The 14,380-nt window shown below is 39.8% G+C and overlaps 1 protein-coding gene across 2 annotated transcripts in view; it reads right to left on the minus strand.

Moving 5' to 3' along the window:
• The window catches only part of ABCA5 (ATP binding cassette subfamily A member 5), a 121,222-nt gene extending 110,413 nt beyond the window's left edge, over positions 1-10,809 (minus strand). The window contains exons 1-2 of one of the 2 annotated variants that reach the window (XM_021002514.2): positions 10,453-10,809; positions 10,027-10,206 (exon numbers count right to left, since the gene is read on the minus strand). The gene's annotated coding sequence lies outside the window, so the exon portion shown is untranslated. The remainder of the gene's footprint in view (positions 1-10,026; positions 10,207-10,452) is intronic. The other variant, XM_021002516.2, reaches the window with a different exon arrangement.
• Between the last annotated feature and the right edge of the window lie 3,571 nt (positions 10,810-14,380).

Genomic DNA, 14,380 nt, shown 5'->3' on the forward strand with positions numbered 1-14,380 from the left:
AAAAATAGCTGGAGAGGGAAATGGCAAACCACTCCAGCATGTTTGCCAAGAAAACCCCAAATGGGGTCACAAAGAGTGGGACACAACTGAACAACAAAAGAAAAATTAATGACTACATGAGAAAACAAAAAAAGTATAAATAATTAAAAGATTGAAAAAAAAGAATAAAATGTAAAGTATCTGCTGTCAAAAACTGACCTGGAAAACAGGTGGCTTAAAAATTATCAGATGCCCTGAAAACCATGATCACATAAAAAAAAGTCTTTACCACTATATATTTTTTTAAATCACAAATGAAAACTGAAAAGATCTATTAGAACCATACAACAAAATGGAAATGGTAAGAATTCACCAGCCACCTCCTAAAAGAAACCCCAAGAAGAAAATTCCCAAGGGTTAAAGTCAAAATCCTAAGCTTCCAAATTGAAGGGAATATACTTCAAGAAGCCAGAAAGCAGGAATTCAAATAACAAAGAACTACACTCAGGATCACAAAAGACCTGACAGTTTCCACTATGAACATGAGAAGAACTTGGAATACAATATTCCAAAAGGCAAAAATATAGGCTAACAACCAAGAATAACTTGGTTACCCTGCAGAGTTGAATATAATGCTACTAGGGAAAAAAGGGTCTTTCAAAGACTTTCAAACCACTTATGATGAAAGGATCAAATCTGAGTAGAAACTGTGAAATACTCCAGAGAAATTTTTTCCAACTTTTTTCTCTTAATAATATTTTATTTTTTCCCCAATTACATGTTAAAACATTTTTAAACTTTTTTTTTAAGTTTTGAGTTCTAAATTCTTTCCCTTTTGCCCTTCTCCCTCTCAGAGACAGCAAGCAATCAGATACAGGTTATACGTGTACAATCATGTAAAATATTTCCATATCAGTCATTTTGTACAAGAAGACTCAAACTACAACAGCCATTGCTATTAAAAATTCCAAAGAAATTTAGAAATGTAAGTTTATTCCAGCAACTAAGGAGTGATATGTATAATGGTGAAATGCTAACATTCTAATAGGAAAGAACAAACAAGTGATCCTTAAGGACCACGATGTGTTCAAATGGTAACTTAAAAGAGTTAAATAAGACAGGCAGGGCAGTAGGGATGAACTGGTTCTATACTCATGGTTTTACAAGGGGAAAGAAAAAAGAAAATAAAAGAAAAGAAGGGTTGGAATTTAATATTTCTCATACTGGGAATGAAAAAGAAAAACAGCTTACAAACACTGAGAAAGGAGTTAGGAAGAGGACATCAAATAAACCTCTCTCTTACCGAACGGGCTGAAAACTCACCCCCACACACATACATATTTTGGTGTAAAAATACAACTACCTCAACAAGTAAACAAGCAGGCATAAGAAGAGGGAGGATAATTTCAGAGAGGAAACAGCCACAAGCTAATAAACTTCAATTTTTTAAAAGAAGAAAAAAAAAGGAAAGGAAAGGAACCAGTGATAGAATCTAGATGAAGGAAAGAGAGGAGCAGTGTAACAGAAGCAGGTCTTCAGTTGTAAGGTTCAGTTACACAGTTTTGATCACATATTATATCCCTTCTTTTTCATCACCTTCTTGGGTGTGAGGTTCTAAGAAAGAAAACAGTAACTGAGAAAAATTACTTTCAGCAAATTTTCTCTGATAAAGATGTGATATCTAAGATATATAGAGAAACCATTTAAATTTGTAAGAACAAGAGCCATTACCAAACAAATAGTCAAGGGATATAATAGACACAAAGTTCTCAAAGAATAAAATTCAAGCTATCAACAACCATATAAATATACTCCAAATTACTAATAATAAAAATGCAAATTAAAACATATCTCAGGCTCATCAGATTGGGACATGAGATCCAGAAGCAAATGAAAATAGTTAACATAATGTTCAATAAACCCAAGGACAAAAATTACTAGGGTAATGCCTAACTATTTCTTAAAAACTTGAGAAAATTGGAAAACAGTTTAGATCAGGGGTGGGGAACCTGGGGACTCAAGGCCACATGTGATCCTCTAGGTCCCCAAGTGCAGCCCTTGACAGAATCCAAACTTCACAGAATAAATCCCTTTAATAAAAAGATTTGTTAAATAAAACTTGGATTCAGTCAAAAGGCCCCACCCAAGGACCTAGAAGCCCACAATTAGCCTCAAGAGTCGTCCCCCCCCCTGCCCCACTTATCATATACCAAGATGCATTTCAAAAGGATATATCACTTAGACATAAAGGTCATAACATAAACAAATTACAGGGGCAAAGAAGAAATTACATTTCACAACTATAAATGGGGAAGAGTTCTCAGCTAATTGGGATGAATCTGTGCAACAAAGTTTTCTGACAAAGGTCTGATATCAAAGAAATATGGGAAACTGATTCAAATATGTATTATAAGAATTACTATACAATATTTAATGTTCGAAGGATATGAACAAGGAGTTCTCAAATCAATAAGTATTTATTTATTAAACGCTTACTATCTGCCAGGCACTATCCTGAATGTTGGCGATACAAAGAAAGGAAAAAAAAATCATCAACAACCATCTAAAAAATTCTCCATTCACTAAAAATAGAGAAAAGCAAATTAGAATAACTCTGAGGTTCCATTTCACATTCATCAGATTGGCAAACATGACCAAAAAACGAAAATAACCATCATTGGCGGTGCTATGGGAGGACAGACACACTAATGTGCTATTTGGTGTAGCTACAAATTGGTTGAGCCATTCTGGAAAGCTAGCTATACTAGGCTGAACCTTCAAAAAGTTTAAAGAAAAGAGGCAAAAGGACTTATGTACAAAAATTTTTATAAAAACACTCTCTGTTGTAACAAAGAACCAAGAATTAAGGGGCTGCCCATCAACTAGGGAATGGGCAAACAATTATGGTATGTAAATGTATTGGGATATTATCATCTCATAAGAAATGACAAAAGATGGATTCTTCGAAACCTGGCAAGAATTATACAAACTGATACAGAATAAAGTAAGAAAACAATTTACACAATGACTACAACATTATAAAGAAAGAATCAAGAACTATCTCATCAGTCAGTCGACAAACATTAAGATCCTAGCGGTGGAATCCTAATAAAAGTTGCCCCATCCCCAATATTCTAACTTCCTTATGGTCCTCACTGAACAGCAGGTATGTCCTGATTCAACCACACTATCTGGTTTTAACCAAACCACAAACCCCCAGACCCAATATTCCAAATATGCCTCACTAGAACAGCAGGCATGTCCATGTGATAGAATCCTAGCCACTGCCCCAACCACCCTAGCTAGCTACTACCCCCAGACTCAGTATTCCAACTTTCTCATATTTCTCACAGAAACAGATGGATCCATGAACTCATATTCCTCACAGAAAAAGCACACACTCAACCACAACCACATCCATCTAGTCTTAAAACAGGACCATAACAGCCAGCCAATCAGAAAGCAGTACCACCAGGATACCCGAGCAAGATGTGGACCCCAAAACAATAGAAGGTACTTTCTCTAAGTAGGTGCTTGTGCAGTAATAGTAGAAGCTGTCCTTTAGGTGAACTTATGACAAGGAGAGGCTTATTCATACGTACATGTCCCTCCAATGGGCTTTTCTGTGTGCATTATGGGTAATCACATGTACAGTTCCACCAAGGCTGGAACCCCTTCCCTATTGCCTAATTCCTTAACAAACCCCTCCTATATTTTAATATTTATATATTCTATAATAATGCAATTACATCTTTTGCCCTATAAAAATCCCTGTCTTGCTTTCACTAAGTGGCTCGTTTCTTCTTGGAACTCAGCCCACTTCCTGAGAGGTGTAATTCTCAATAAATGCCTTTGCTTGGGCTGGACATGATCTGAGCCTGTGAGTTCTTTAGACGTGACCCCACAACACATCATGAAACCGAAATACTACTATGTTCCAGGCACTATGCTAAGCAATGGATATACAAAGAAAGACAAAAAAACAGACCCTGCTCTCAAGAAGCTCAGTCTCATGGATAACATAATGGATAACAACAGCATAAAAATATGACACATATAGGAAAAACTGGACATAATCTCAGAGCGAAGGGACTAAAGTTAAGGATTGGGAAAGGCTTCTTGCAGAAGGTGGAACTTTAGCTGAGGGTTGAAGTAATCCAGGAAAGTCTTGAGGTAGAGACAGAGATGAAGAGTTCCAGGAATGGGGCACATCCAGTGGAAATTCTCAATCAGGAGGTGGAGTATCACAATAAGGTAACTGCCACTGCATCAAAAAGTATGCAGGAGTAGCACATACTTTACACATGGCATAAAAAGACTGGAAAGACAGGAAGAGATGCTCAATCACAACTCCAGAAGACCAGCGAGGACACATGCTTCTCCATCTGTTGTCAGAAAGTAACATACTAGTGTCATAGAATGAGGCATAAACTATCAAGCATGGACAATTTGTGGCTCTCTTTTGTTTGATAATATTTATTAATTATAAAGAAGGCCTTTTTTCTCAAAAAAAGGTGGGGAGGAATTGTGAGGGATAAGGGAGGTTAGTGATAGTGATGCCAAAAGAAAGAAAAAAAAAGAATTTTAATGAAACATTTTTAGAATATGCAGATGAGAATGGAACGAAGTTCAGAGGGTGACATAGATAGGCACAGTAGCTTTGGAATCAAAGTGCTGAATTTGCTGTATGTAACAGAGATTCGTATTTCATATGTAATTTATTTTTTCTATTCTTCTTTATATATGGAAATGTTCATGTTTGTTGATGCTTGTCAAGACCATAATAAAAAAAAAATATTTTTTTAAATGCCAGAGGAAGAAAAATTTAGATCTGATCCTGGTAGCAACAGGAAACCATTGGAGTTTTACTCAGTAGGATAATAAAAGGATAGTGCTTTTTCTACACTTTTGGAAAATCATTTTAGCAGCTCTGTGGAGCATGGAGAGAGACTTCAAGCAAGGATAAAAATTAGATATCAATAGGCCAGGAGAGATGATGAGAGCTTAAACTGGCAAGGTGCCCATGTAAGTAGAACGAAAGGGATGGACTCAAGAGATGCTAAGGAGGTAGAAATGACAAGATATGGGAACCGATTAGGTGGTTACTGAAAAATACATACGACTTATCACAAATTCTATGACAGAATTACTGATGCAGAAAAATTTCTGAAGTGAGAAATACTGTAATTTGCTATCTCCCAACATTTTTTGAGACACTGCTCTTTCCTGGTTCTCCTCCTACATGTCTGGCAACTGCTTTTCAGGATCCTTTGCAGGTTCATTATCCATAACACACTACCTAACTATAGGTATTTCCCAAGGGTCTGTCCTAGCCTCTCTTCTACTCTTTTGACATTCTTTTGATCTCTTACTCAGTGTCCATATCAGCTCCTACGGATTTAACTATTATCTTAATGTAGATGACTCCCAAATCTATATGTCCAGCCCTAGGTAATCTTCTGAGCCCCAGTCAGATATCTTCAGGTGCCTATTATATATTTCAAAATGGATGTCTCATAGGCATCTAAACTTAACATGTCCAAAATTGAACTCTTTGTTTTTCCCCTCAAAATCACTCTTCTGAACTTCTTTATTTCCACTTGAGGGTATCACTATCTTTCTAAACAACTGTGTCTCCACAAAGAAGATCTGTTTCATTCTGTTTCCTTAAAAAGCTAAAGCACCAGTTTCTTCTTTGATTTCAATTCATCTTCCACAAAGCTGCCACAATGATTTTCCTAAAGTTCAGGTCCAAACATGTCATTCCCATACTCAATAAACTCCAACAGCTCTCTATTGCCTTGAGGATCAAATACAAATTCCTGTTTGGCATTTAAGGTCTTTCACAATGGGGCTCCAATCCACCTTTCCAACTTTATTTTACAATACCCTCTTTTCACCTACTGCTTTTGTTGTTCACCAAGACTCTCTACCTCCCATCTCCACGCCTCCATATCGGCTGTGCCCTAAAACTGGAATGTGTTTCATCATTCTCACTTGTGACTCCCAGAAATTATTTTTCCTTCAAAATTTTATCTAGGCACCACTTTCTATATGAAGTCTTTTCTGATTCCCTTCCCTTTAAAAATTTACTTTGTATTTATCCTGCATATTACCTACAAAGATCTACATACCTGTTGTCTCAAAAAAAAAAAAGGGAAAAAAAAGAGAAGAAAAGAAGGGAAACTCTCTGAGGGCAAGGACAGCTTCTTGTTTGTCTTGGTTTTGTATCCCTAGCTCCTACCACAGTGCCTAACACAAAGCAGGCATTTAATAAATGCTTGTTAATTGATTGTTTCATATCTTACCAGTAGTTGATTTATCTTCTAAAACTTTCCACTAACAAATAAACTATATCTATGGCTAGAAATTAAGACTATTTTCTACTCTTTTGCTCCTATAGTTTATTTCTGATTTCATTTCACTATCCCTTCCCTTCTAAACTTATACAGATAAAATTTTTCCTCCTTATACTTCAGTTGGTTTTGTGAAACAGTTGAAGCTACAGAAAACAAAAAAACAGGACTTTTTCCAAGTTTTTTTAATTAATTTTTTTATTAATATTTTCAGGGTTTTCTTCCTCTAATGTAATTTTCCAGTGCCTCTTAGTGGTATGGCAGTCAATATGGGATCTTAGAGATGATGCTATCAGAGTACAATGCCTCAAAGTAGTGTGGCAGTCAATGTGGGATTTTTACAGATGATGTTGGCAGAATACAACCTAGTACAAGTAGAGGTCAGTGTATTTTACTAGAAACCATACTGGTCTTAGATTCAGAAGACCTAGTTCAAGTCCAGAATAACGCTTACTGGCTGGGTGACCTGAGACAAGCCATATTACTTCTCCTATAAAAAAAAAAGCATAATTGATATTACCTACTTCTTAGGACTGATGTTGAGGAAAATAGCTAAAGAAATGTGAGCAGTCTTTACAAACCAGAAAGGCTTAAACTAGAGAACTTGACTAGACTAGAACTTAAACTAGAGAGCTGACTATGTCTGTCAACTAAGGATTAGCCTCACTTAATTTGGGGAAGCTCAATATTAAAAAATTAGTGAGTGATCATATACACTCCACTGAAGCAATTCATGAAAACACAAGTCATCCATCTAGGAGTTACAATGTCCAACAGATGAATCAGTGTCCATACCAACGAAAAGATCCTTAAGGTAAGTATTATCAGGGCTTAGAAACTGGAAACCACTTTCATCCAAATAGTGTAACAGAGGATCTAATTAACGTGTATGGTGCAACAGCACTTCACAGTGGACAGAGCTGGCCTCAAGCAGGAAAACCTGTGTGCAAATCCTGCCTCTGACACATACATGGTAAGTAATTCTGGACATTTCACTTTTCAGCGCCACAGGCAACTTTCTAAAGCTACAGATTGCAGAAAAGTTGCTAATCTTAAATGGTAGAGGAAAATTTCTCACCAGGAGCTCTCTGTATTAATAAAATCACAAGCACAGTTAACACTTTTTTTAAATTTAATTTTTAAAAATGAGTGCACACACAATTTAATAAGCATTTATCAAGTACCTAGTACAAGGCACTATGGAAATAGAATGTAAATTCCTTGAGAGCAGAGACTATAATTTTTGTCTTTGTTGAGGGCCGATCTTAAGAGTCTGATAAGGGTTTAAGATCCAAGGCAGAGTTTGACCTCTGCCCAGGCTTTTACCCGAAAGGGCTCAATGATTAAGAGGTATGGCTCTCCAATCCCTTCCTGATTAGGAGGTTCCTGAGACGTTCCTTCTCACTCTTTGAACCTTAGATTTACACATTCACTCCTCTATGCAGGTGGTGCCAAGGCTCCTGGGAAAACCTTGGAATTTACAACCCAATCTAGGAACCCTGATTACGAGGAAATTTATGTTGTCATGTCCTCAGCAGATGTTCTGGGGAGTATCTCTAACAGGGAGGACTCTTCAAAGTTAGGCTAGATTTTTTCTATATATCTTGTACCCTCAGATGAATAAACTGAGTCGGTTCTGCTGTCTCAAGTTTATTTCACGCCTCTCTGTTCGGTGTACAATCTGGTTGCGGGCAACAGTCTTTGTATCACACCAGTGTCTAGCATAGTAACTGGCATGGTAATCAATTAATAAGTGTTTGTTTATTAACTTAAATGCTAGGCATTTCACTTCAATTTTTCAAAGAAAGAATTTTAATGGACCCTGTGGCACATATGAACATGATATAAGAGAAACTATATGGAGGCTGGGCTTTGAATCATGACATAACACCGAGGCAAGTCATTCACCTCTCTGAGCCATAATTTCTTCAAAAACACCTATAATATCAACCTCCCAAGACTTTTATGGAGCTCAAAGGAAATAAAGGTGTATACAGCCATTAGCAAATGAAGAAAAATGTCAATGATTATCTAATACAAATAAATAAATGATGCTCAATTACATAGCCTTTGATTCCTTACAACTCATATGTGAGGCAATCACAATTAACATTAAGTATATTTCAAAAATTTATAGTGTTTAGTAATCAGACTTCAGGATAAGAAATACCTTAGCTAACAGAGCCCAAGAGGCTCTCCTTGCTTGCATGCAATTATACAAAGTTCTTCCCAGAAAAACATGTAAATCTACAGCCTCACCTATAAATGCTAAAAGCATAGATTCAGTCAATGATGCTATGGTTTAACTGTTAAAAAGAAACACTCAAACCAAAGTTTCCTATTCCTTCCTGTGATTCTTTTTTTTTCCCTCAGGAGCAATAAATAGCTGTAAGATACAGCTCACTTTATACCAAAGGAAAAAAAAGTGCTCCTAAAATTTGAGTATAATTCAAACTATACAAATGAAGTTTATTTTAATCTAATCATTTTAGGTAGCAGGAACACTTCTTATTTAATATAATCCTACATGGAATCATTTTATAAAGCTATCAATCCTGAAGAACGAGGCATTATTACATAATACTCTGAATACAATACATATAAACAGATTCAATCCAATTGAAATAATTCACTTGTTAATACAAGTTAACAAGTTTTTACATTCAATTTGTGCTTAAAGTATACCTAAGTAACATAAACTAATTTCCAATAGTTAACTCAGTAAAGATCCCACTGACTTCCCAATAGATTTTTTATCTTGATCATATAAGTAAATTTTTTTATTTTTTTAAGTAAACATTTTTTAAATGGAAACTTTCCAAAAAATGCTACTTCTGTGTTGTCACTCCAATAGATCCTATCAGAAAAGTGGCCATGTTTTAGAACTATTCCTTAAAAATAATGATGAAGAATCCAAAAAGAAAATATGCCCTTCAGCCACCATCATAAATAGGACCCAAACATCTAGTATGTCTGGCTTTGTATTTGACTAGGGCTTTTCCTTATGTTTTGGGACCCACTTATTTTTTTCTATGATAAAATATTTTCATTATATCGATAAGTTTTCAAATCGTGTAGCCCCAACATCTTTTCAAAAGCACCTCACCTGTAATTACATCATTTAGTATTGCCTGTTCCAAAAACGGTCAATGTGACACTTGGTTGATTTTCATAGTTTTTGTTCCTTCTCACAAGGACTGGAGGATGAAAACATACACAAGGAGTCATAGTCCCTTCTGCCTAGTTAGTTTCATTACAGGTCTGTGGCTCTTAATCTTTTTTGCCCTGCATCCTTCCAGGGACCTCTTCTACAATGAATGCTTTTAAAGGTGTAAAATAAAATACATAGGCTTGCAAGGGAAAGTCAAGAAGCATTGTTGATAAATAACTACGTGTCAGGCACTGTGCTGAGTGCTGGAAATCTCAAAGGGTGGTAAAAATGAAGATGTACTTTTTTTTTCCTGGGGGCGTGTGGGTGGAGGGGTGGGTGCCTGTGTGTTTTTTTGTGTGTGTGTTTTAACAGTTCTCAGACACCAGCTATGTGACCCTGGGCAAGTCACTTAACCCTGCTGGCCTCTGTTTTCAGAGAAGGAAATGGCAAACCACTCCAGTATCTCTGTCAAGAAAACGCCAAATGGGGTCACGGAAAGTCGGACACGACTGAAAAACGACTGAACTGAACTGAACTCACCGACCCCAGGTGAAGAACTCCAGCTAGAAGCCTACAACCGGATCACAAAAGACGAGCAAGTGGCCCTCTTCTCTCCTCCACGTCCTCCACCTCACTACTCCAAGAAGACTCCCAGGCCGCCTCCACCAGCCTCCCTCCCTCCCGAGACAGCAGCTCACAAATCAACAAGCCTGAGCGTTGCTGGAGGAGTGCAAAGAAAAAGAAATAAACAAGATGACACAACCCCACCCGAAGGCCGGTTCCTAAGCAAGCCTGGCCTCGGCTTCCCCAGCCCGGTTCTCCGGCCCCTCTCCCCGGGATGCTTTTCCATTCCCCCGTTCGTCTCCACTCCCCTTTCCTGGGGAGGACGTTTCTGCTCCATCCTCCTCCCACCCCTCCCTCGGCCTCCCGCTCGCCTGTCGCCCCCGCCCTCGCCTCTCGCCTCACCCGGCTCCCTCGGTCGGTCGCTCGGACTGACAGACGCGGGGCTCCCGGGACAGCTCCGGCTCCCGGCTCTTCTCTCCGCCCCCTCACTTCAGGCCCTCGGGCGTCGCTCCCGCAAGGGGGAGGGGGGCGCCTGATTGCGGAGGAAGTGCGACAGACCTCTCCTTTTTTTTTTCTTTTTTTTTCCTTTTTCCCTCGGCAGGGAGGACGTAGAGCGGGGACGGAGGAAAGGAGGGTAAGGGGAAACGCAAGGCGCAGCGGCGGCGTAGGCAGCGGCAGCTGCGGCGGCGTCGAAAGCAACTGCTGTGGTGGGGGCTGCCCACCTGCTCCTCCGGCCTCCCAGACGCCAGGGGGGCGGGGGGGCGGAGCCAGGACGGAGTGCGAGCCTCGCCCCGCCCCGCCCCGCCCCGCCCCTCCTGGAGCGGAGCGCTCCCACAGAGTCCCCGAGGGCAGAGCGGGGATACAGCAAACAGCTAGGCTGGCAACCTGGACACTTTTGACCTTGCACAGTGCGGTGGCAAGGCTTCCAGTCCCTTCCCCGCAACGGCGCTCCTCTCCCCTCCTCCTCACCCACTCATCCAACACCTCCCTAGCTTGCTCCCCCAGGAGGGGGTCTGGCTGAGCTGCCTTACCACCGCCACTACTCACTGACTGCCCGCTTCTGCACCCTCCTGCCCCTTTCTCAGTAAATATCCATTAGTCTTTTTCCTGTCTGCTGCCCTCTCTCCTTTCCTGTTCATCCCCTGGCTGTTCCGTCGTCGTCAGCATCCTTATCTGATCATCTTCATCGCCTTCTCCTTAATTCTCCCCCACCCCCCACCCCCATACTCACACCCACATCTTTCTTCGAGCACTTAGCAAGTGAAGTGCTTGGCACATACTTGTCAGTCTTTCGTTTTCGAAGAGGACGAATTACAGTACGGGTTGATGTAGGGCTTAATAAATGCTCATTGACTCTCATTACAACCTGAGACAACCTATTCCTCCCATCCCTGCCCTTTTTTCTCAATTTTTCCCGCCTCCTAATCTAACTGCGTCTTCGTGTCAGGGACCCACTGATTTCAAAATTGAGGTGTTATTTGATGCCTAAAGTGGCTTTCTTGATGCCTAAAAATGTACTGCTTCCTAAATTTTCAAAGTTTCTCTCTCTCTCTCTCTCTCTCTCTCTCTCTCTCTCTCTCTCTCTCTCTCTCTCTCTCCTCTCTCTCTGTCTCTCTCTCTGTCTCTCTCTGTCTCTGTCTCTGTCTCTGTCTCTCTGTCTCTCTCTCTCTCTCTCTCTCTCTCTCTCTCTCTCTCTCTCTCTCTCTCTCTCTTTCTCTGTTTTGAGACCTTGGTCTCTGTGCCAATTGTTTTGAAAACCCTCCTTGCTGCCTCAATTGTTTTGTGACAGTACTCTGACATAAGGGAGTCCCTCTTAGGAGGAGGTAGGGTTTTGACCCTTGCTTTCTGCTATTGGGCTCAGAGGGCCATACTCTTGCAGTGTAGCTGCAACTGTCAATAGCTTAAATCCTCTTCTCCTACCCAGTTTAGGTCTAAGGAAAGGTTCGTGGGCCAGCCAGAGAAAACAACCCCTTAATGAGTTTGGGTGCTAAGAATGACATGTAAAACAATGGAAGTCAGTTCAGTGCAAAGCTTTATTGCAAGCAGTGGGGAAGAGGGGAACAGGAGAGAGGAAAAAGGGAACAACATACAGCTCAGACATACATACTAACAAAGTATAACTCATTTAATGGCAGTATTGAATTGGGGAATGAAGAAACATGGGTCCATTCATCAGGAAGGGGTTGCTCCAGCAGAAAGGAGGGTTTACTTCAAAGTACCCTTCTGAGAATTCTTATACTCTAAGAGATTATGAGTATATATATTCAAAGAGTTATTTACTCTGATTTTGAATGGCCCCCCTGGAGCTCTGGCTGATTTGCATATGACGGATCAGGGCAAAATATTACTTTGGGTATCAGGGAGAAAAAACTAGCTTGTGGTAGACACAGCTGTATCAACCTTCAAAAAATGTTATTGTCAATATTTTCCAATGAGTATGTTCTATAAGCTTACAGCCTCCCTTAAGGGAGGACTATCATGATGGCCTCAAGACCAGCAGTCCTAATGTTATACCACTCTCTTTCTCTGACAGATATGACAGTGACAACATCAATCATATCACTCTAATCTTTTTTTTTGTTAAAATTACTTAGCTACAGTTTGCTTTAGTTAAATATCACCCAAGCTGTGCTAAACTGTAAGAATGTGATTCTAAAGATAATGGAATTGGGGACAAAAAGGTGGACACAAGAGAATTCCGGTATTTCAGATTTTTGTACACTTGCATGGGAAGACTCATATTGGGACAGAATGAAGTCAAATGGAAAAAGGAACTTTAGAGGATGAGATGGATAGATAGTTTAATGGAAACAATAGATATAAACTTGTAAAACCTGATGTACATCGGGTCACCAACCATTGGATATGACTGAAAGACTTGTGAGACCTACTTGAGCCCCTCATCACCAGAAGAAGGCCAAAAATCTGACCAATAGAGAGGAGCCCTTCTGGACTGACATATTAATAATCCTTTGGGATGCTCTCTGAGTGAACTCCAAATTCTCCTGCTGTATCAACAACCACAAGAGTAGATTAAGTTGCACAGACATCCTGAGTCAGGGCTACTTCCTTGCTTTATGGAAACTGTAATTTTTTGGCTAGCAAAAGGACAGACATCCTGAGTCAGGGGCACTTCCTTGCTTATTGGGAACTATAATCTTAGCTGACAGACATCCTGAATCAGAGTCTCTTCTTTGCTTCATGGCTTTATCATCTGTGCAGCCTAACCCCAAAGTGAGCTCAGTTCCGATTGTAGCTCCCATGCATACATGCCTGAAATAAACACTCATACAGCCTAATTCTGTTTGTCTTTCTTAGACTGAACTCTGGAGGTTGACAGACTGAACAACAACAAGCTTTTCCTCTCCACAATCATCTATTTCTGAGTGTAGCACTATCCAGAGTAGCACTGTATAGGTGTGGCCCCTGATGGCTCTCTGGACTGGCTCATTCACTCCAACCTTCCTTCAGAGGGATTCACAGGGATGGATCACCTCTAGGCTGCTACAACTCAGATTTTCTTGGGGTGCTAGTGGTAACCTGATTTGGTGGTTACAAACTCCACTGTAACTTCTGAGTCCCAACCAGAATGCTTCCCATCTGTACAAAATCAATCAATTGAAATGATGATTCCATTAACTTTAAACATAAAACACTTAATGATAAGGCAAAACAATGTTCATTCATTCAACAAGTATTTATTGAGGACCTACTATGTGCAAAGCATTGTGCTATCCTTGGGGATGCAAAGATAAAAAAAAGGAAACAGTCCCTTTCCAGGAGCTCATCTTCTTCTAGAGGAAATGACACATAAGCAAATTGAATACATGAGATAAATCTAATGAACTAGTGGAGACATCTGTTACAAACCTCAAAAAATTGTAGTGTGAGGTATAGACAATGTGGAGACAACTATTTCAAGCTAATTGAACCAAAGGAAAAGATAGGAGAAAGATATTTACCCTAACCTAAATAAGAATATGCCTCAGGACTGAAGATTCTCTGTGGTGAGGGGGTAAGAAAGTATATTGCAGCAGCTGCTGGAGGGATTCTTCTAGATATAACTTGGGGAGAACTATGAAAAAAAGAAAAGATAGACTAAAGAATGAGATCAGTAATCTCCAGGCATGTGGCTTAGGCTATAATCCTAATGGAGTGCCCTCTGGTGTGAGGGCTTGCTGAGCCCTTTTCAGAGCTGTTCATCCACCTTTGGATGAACATCTTCACCCAACTCTCACCTATGGCTCCAAGAAGCTGTGACAGGAGCATAGGCCACATCTGGGTAAAACCATCCTAGATGGGCTAAACCAGGTTGAGGGTAACCAACAGG

Source organism: Phascolarctos cinereus, unplaced genomic scaffold (genome assembly GCF_003287225.1).
Source record: "Phascolarctos cinereus isolate Bilbo 61053 unplaced genomic scaffold, phaCin_HiC Scaffold_5;HRSCAF=322, whole genome shotgun sequence".
In the NCBI taxonomy this organism is placed as follows: domain Eukaryota; kingdom Metazoa; phylum Chordata; class Mammalia; order Diprotodontia; family Phascolarctidae; genus Phascolarctos; species Phascolarctos cinereus.